Below are 6,899 nucleotides of genomic sequence, written 5' to 3'. Positions count from 1 at the left end.
TGTGGAGTAGAGAGACCACTGATGATGTAAACCTAGTATAAGGGAAGGGGGAATGGTGTGACATGTGTAGTAGCGAGATAGCACGGGTGCGGGCGGGGGGAGCAGACTATTTGGAAGAGACATCGAGTGTGTGTGGGGGAGAGGGGTGTGAGAGCGAGAGAAAGAGAGAGCTAGCGACGAAGAGAGAGAGAGAGAGAGAGAGAGAGAGAGAGAGAGAGAGAGAGAGAGAGGAAGAGAGGGGCGAGAGGGGTCGTTTGTGTCCATAAATGGCGTATAGATAGGGAGACAATGTTGATGTTGTCCGAAATTGGCCTATGAACGGAGACGCAAGGGAAGCGAGTCATCGTGTGTGTGATAGGGACTTCATGAGAGATCTAGAATAGATGGTGTAGAGAACAATGTGCGAAATCGAGAACGATTATACATTAGGGAGCTATGCAAAGAGTCACGACATATATGTATACAGGGAAGGAGCTGGGGCGGGTCCGCATGTGGGAGAGATAGAAAGAGGAGAGTGGTGCACAAGGAGACAAAGTGTGCTTGTTTGCAGTGGGGGTGGTGTGTGAGGTGAGTGCGCGAGAACCACATGACTAGGGAGATAGACGTTTGGGGGCAACGTTTTGTGTGTATGGGAAATATACACTCTACATAGTGCGTGTGCTTGGGTAAGAGAGATAGCGGGACCTAGAGAGTGAGGGAAGAGATGTGTGCATGCCCGAGAGACAAAGTGATAGAGACCTATGTTGGGGTCCGGACTTTACAAGAGAGAGGGGTGTTAATGTGCTCGTGTGTTGGTGTTTGGGGAAGAGAACGACTTCTCTATGTGTGTGTGTGTGTGTGTGTGGTGGGGGGTTGACTTCAGATAAAGAGTGAGGTGTCTATATTTGAGGGACTTTAGGGTAATTGAGATATTGTGCACTCATGGTTGATCAATTTGTTTCACAGTTTGTACTATGAGATAACGATACCTTTGAACATGCGTGATATACCTTGATGTACCAGAATTACAAACCTAAGATTGGAATTTTGGAATTCGACTCCATCATTAGCTTTTGTAATTCATTTAAACGGAGGTACATTTTTTAAGCCGGGATTTCGTGATTTCAAATTCATATATCAAACCTAGAGATATACACATATGGGCATGTTCAAACTTTATAATCATCCACTTTATTCATACACATACACATTTTTGCTTTTGTCATCATATTTAGGATAAACACATTTGGAATTTCATTTGAATTGGACCGTATGATGGTATTTGCTTGTAGTAGCTCAATGATCCATATTTGAATTGAATGGACAATCTAAGTTTCGAGTTGGAGACATTGATTTTCAAAACTTGCACATTTTTTTGCGTGCAAAACAAACAAATTGTCGGCCATGATATCATAGTCGGCCATACGAGAGCAGAATACTTATAATTTTAGGCGCCAAAAGCTTTCAAACTTCCCGCTCACATCGAAATATCACGCGCCCGAAAGTTTAGCCCTGCGATATTCCTGTTTTACCCCTGCCACATGAACGGAAAAGGGCTGCTTTGGTAACTCCATTGTTTTCCCCTATTTGCCCCCAACATTCTTCCCCAGAGCCCCTCCCCTTCCCCTCCCCGACCCCCCCAACCACGGCAAGCCGCCAAATCTAGTCCTCTGCCGCAGCGGTGGACCTCACACCCCGCCGGATCTACCTTCCGCACCTTGGAACCCCCAACTGCCAACTCACCACTTCACCGGAGCCGCTTCAGTGATTGGCTTGTCCACCGCTCCAGATCTCCTTGACCGCCATCATGGTCCACCGCACCGGATCTGCTTAACCGGCGCCCTCGTCCACCACAGCGTAGGCCCTTCACTAACTCCCTCGTCCGCCCCTTCGCTGGCCCTTCATACAAGCCCTCGTCCGCCGCAACAGATCCGCCTCACCGAAAGCACTGTACAACGCGCCCGCCGAAGCCTTCGTCCACTACACCGGACCCGCTCCACGGACGCCATATTCAACTCCACCGGCCCTACTTTACCGACGCCGCAGCCTCATCGGGTTATTTCGATTTGTACTCCTTCGGTTTTTCTCTTTATCGTGCAACTGTTCACTTACCACAGATGAGCTTTCTAGTATGTCGACAGGCGCTGCAACCGTAGCACCGGAGCCGCTTCAGCGACGGCGACAGCTGGCCCAAACTCAACCGCAACACGAGCACCATCGATGATCCTTAGCTATCAAGTATGACAACGATACCCATACGCCGCCGAGAATCAGGTACTATTATCCAACGGCCGGCGCCTATGTTCACTTTCCTAGCATAAGCACCGCACCTTTGAATTTCTTTAGGGCATCATTCAGTTTTTCATGAGACGCGTTATTCTGCTTGCACCTGTAGGGCCATACTTCTGGCAGTGAACATGTTACATGTGCTAAATTGCATACCAGTGCACATATAGTTAATATGCTTTAGTTTTGTTCTGATGCCACCTGTTGGTTCCATCAGACTGCTTAATGTTCTCTATGCTTAATTACACATCAGCAAACTAGCATGTGGTTCCGCTGCTTTTTGTTCATTTTACCCTACATTTTCTGATGCTAGCTATTACATCACTAGTCCGAGCCTCTGTTCATTACTTGTTTGTGTGTTCTTGATCTTCCCAAGTTGCATGACTAATTTGATGCTTCTATTAATTATGGAGCTGCCAACCCCATCAAGCAAAATATTTGTTCTTTTGGGGCTGGCACCTCGAACAAGCATAAAAATAGAGGGAAGCAGATATATTGTCGTGTATGCACACACCCTTCTTTCATTAGTGTAGATGAACCATTGATGATCAATTCGGACCAGTGCATGCGATTAAATTAATTTTACCTAAATAGATGGTGCAGAATAAACTACAACAACTAGATTTGCAACCACAGGATGCTGACGATATCTTGAAAGAACATTGCAACAGCAGCTAGGCTTCACAGCAACATATGGTAAGCCAGTGTGTTTTAGTACATGTGAAATGTAATGCGAGTGGGCTGCTTTCTTGGCTTGTGCCCTCAACGTGTAATCCTACCAAATTACAAATAGTTTAGTTGTCTACTTTGTTGTATTGCTTGATTCGAATGCTTATTTGTTGTTACGCTATACCTGAGTAGGCCAATATGTCAGCAGTGCCTGCTGTACTATCATAAAGAAATGCATGCCTATTTCATTTGAGTCCTTAACTTTTCCTCTCAACTTCATCACAAGACTGTCTTCGTAGTTTATATGAGGCCACACTGTTAAGTGCTTTCTCAGATTATTTCAACTGCTTAGATGCCTTGGCAACTTAAATATAGCGGTTGTACACTCCCTTTCAAACTAGGGATGTCAACTGGGTCCCGTTTAATCCCGATTAAAGTCCACTAGTGGTATGATAGTTCAAAAGAGTTTTTGTTTTTTGAGGAAAATGAACTAGGGAGGTAGCAAAAACTAACTAGATGGGACTGGCGGATGTCGTTTATTTGCCACTTACATCCCTAGTTTCATCTTACCATTTTAATTTCTTTTCGGCTGATGCTGCTTCGAACCATTTAAATATAGTTTGCCATGCTCGGCAATAATTCGTCTGTCGTTTACCATGTAAGCTTACTGCCTGGATCATACGATAACTATCTCTTACTGATGTCCAGCAGAAACCTTTCAGGATGCCGTTCACACTAGGACACAATGTACAACCTCAGAATCTATTTGTGGAAGCAGTGCGCCATCCATGTTACCAGATGGTAGCAGTTCAGAGGCAACACCGCCGGAGAGCAGTCTGAGGACAGATATTATAGTGCTTGAGGCTCTACTAGGGGCAGAAAGAGATGGTGTGGCTGCCATGAATGAGGTAATCTTTATCTTGAGGCTGGAAATTACGGAATTAGCGGCACGCATTATGCAAGCAACCCAAGAATTGGAGGAAGTAAGAATGTTGCATTTGAAGACGGAGGAGGTCCTGCTGTTTCTGCTATCTGAAGCCCAAGGTAATCCCGGTTCTTCTTTAGATATCAGTTGAAATTGTCATTAGATTATTGTACTTGCATGTTGTGTCATGTCTCTGAATGGATTATGTTGCAAGACCCCCTATGTTGTCCATGTGTTGTAATGATCCAAATTTTTTAGGCGAGGTAATCCTCAGTACTTGTATGATTGACATAAGGTGAACTGTTTTTCGTGTGAGCATATTGTATTGGATGAAATAACTGTTTGACTCAGAGTGTATCCAACCTACTGAATTCGAAGATCACGTTATTTCTAAATCATAATCATATATAAAGGTGGAATAAATCTTTGTTGTGGTTTTGAAGAAATAAATAACAAAACATATAATTATCTGTGGATATTCGTAATCGAATGCAAATTGGATTTGAATTTAGTTTGCCAGGTCCCAGGGCAAACGTGAATGCTAATTCTCCCAAGTTTTGAACGAAGCGGCTAAACACCCACTACAATTTGTGTGCTGCCCGAAGCAAGTGTTTGCGGGATGGAAATTACTGTCTACCCCTGACAGTTGACATCCTTATCGACCGGATTTACACTGATGTCGATAGGGGTAGACTAGTAACTTCAATCAGACGTGACACGATGGCCTCTGAGCCCATTCAGACACGGTGGGCGCCAAACGTGGGCGGCAAAACACATTTGATTCAAGCTCGTCCGAAAGACATGTGTCTCTTCCTCCATTTCCCCATTCATACATGGTGGGCGGCAAAACAAACTCTCCTCGTCCGAAATCGATGTAGGCTAATATTTTAAATAGGGGCAGATGTGTAACTTCCATCAGACGTGACACAACCGCCCTACCTGTCAGGCCCGTTCATACACCGTGGGCGCCAACCGTGGGCGGCAAAACACCCTCTCCTCGCCCGAAATAGTTACCGGCAAATATTTGGGAGATGTGAAATTGTTGTCCTATCCCCAACCGACTCGATGTCCGAAATTTTAAACGGGGGATAAGTTCGTAACTTTCCCCCATTTCAGAGAAGCGCCTCCCAAAGTTTGAGATCCCCCCTCCCCTCCATTTCCCCACTCATACACCGTCGGCGGCACGACAACCTCCGCACTGCGGCCAGCCTCCTCCATCCGCCACCCCATCCTCCACCTTGCCGGACCCGCTACCCCTACCCCGTCGTCCACTGCAAGAGATGGACGTCTCTCATCCACGGCGCTGGACCAGGATCCTTTCATCGCCTCCTCTCGCTTAATCGGCGCCATCGTCCACCTTGCCATTGCCGGTCCTACGACCGCCTCGTCCACGGCAACAGGATATATCCCCCGACCCGGCCGTCTGCCGTCTAAAGTCTTCTTCCCCGCTGACGACAGCCATCGCACCCGCAGCACCCTCAACGTATCAGCATAGGCCTACACGGCGTCGCAAGGGAGGTGGTACTCTTCCATATGTGCTTAAGTTATTGATCTCACCCGGAAAATAGATCGTAATTTGTTTACTGTACTTTTCTTGTCCGTACCAAATCGTAGTGGCTAGTTGAAAGCAAACATTGGTTGCGAAGTAGCTTTGTCTGGTTTGCACCTTCAGATCCGCCATGGCACGGGCACTATACTCGTAAAGCTTATGGTTTCCCCCCTTTATATTCACTACCATCATCGTAGGTGCTTCGTGTCGTGCTAGCACTGCTCCTCAAGACCTCAACCCAAAGCTTACGTGTTGAAATACGAATCTGATATGATGCTCATATCACTAAAACAGAGAACGTTTAATTGGTCACCTAATGTTCCTATATTCGTTTCGAAAAGCATGTGCGCCACCCACTGGTCCAGCTAGTTCCACTTTCCTGATTTTTCTCTTGCTGCTTAGGGTTTTCCCGTTTTATCTACTCTACTATGATCTGCGTAGGTGCTTTCTGTCGTACTAGCATTACTCCACCCTTCAAGCTAAACAATACAACACTCAGAATTCAAAAGCTTAGTTGTTCAAATATGATTGTGATATGATACTGATATTAGTTAACCGACACATTTAATTGGTTAGCTAAAGGTCCCACTTGAGTTTCCAAATGCGTGTCGCGACATATATAGAGACAGCATAATTGCATTTCTTTGTCACTTGTTGACCGTACTTTCTTGTCCATACCAAATCTTAGTTGTTATTTCAAAGAAAACATCGGTTGCTAACTACCCTTTGCGCGGTTTGCAGCTTCAGATCTGCCATCCCACTGCCACGGTCAACACTGTACTCATCATGCTTATGTTTTCCCCATTTTATGATGACCACAATCAGCCTACGTGGTTCGTGTCGTAATAGCACTGCTCCACCCATCGAGCTAAACAAGCTTAGTTGTACAAATTCATATCTGATATTATTGCTGATATTAGTAAAACTGAGAGATGTTTAATTGGTTAGCTAAATGTTCCTACTTTAGTTTCAAAATGCATGTGAGCCACATATGGAGAGACCGGAAAGAATAGTATTTCTCTGTGCGCTCTGGTTCATCATGGGTGGCCAACCGACATTGTATTGAAAGACTTGTAATATCTTCAATCTGCTTGCTCTTCTGCTCTTCTTTAAGATGATACTCTTCTCTTGCGGTCGACTGGTCAGGTCGAGTTGTTCTCCCTTAGTATATTTTGAATCTGTCAGGTCAGGTCGACTTGTTCTTCTTTACTACTTGTTTTTATGTTTTCATGCATGTCAGATATTGAACATTATCAAAATGAATATGAGAATGGGCGCACGAGAGGAATATTGCGGAACGGTCCACTGGCTAACAAACTTGGCATGGTGGAGGATGGCCTATCTTATTCACCCATCAAGGTGCTTGCTCTAACTTTGCAAAGTTGTATTGGTCGCACATATTTTGCATCTGACCTCTTGCATTACTTCTACTTTGTTACACCATCTGCTTAGTTTAAGCATCATATATGAGTATATGCCATACCTATCCAT

Source organism: Aegilops tauschii, chromosome 4, assembly GCF_002575655.3.
Source record: "Aegilops tauschii subsp. strangulata cultivar AL8/78 chromosome 4, Aet v6.0, whole genome shotgun sequence".
Taxonomy (NCBI): domain Eukaryota; kingdom Viridiplantae; phylum Streptophyta; class Magnoliopsida; order Poales; family Poaceae; genus Aegilops; species Aegilops tauschii.
The sequence above is the reverse complement of the archived record's forward strand: the minus strand, read 5'-3'. Positions refer to the sequence as shown.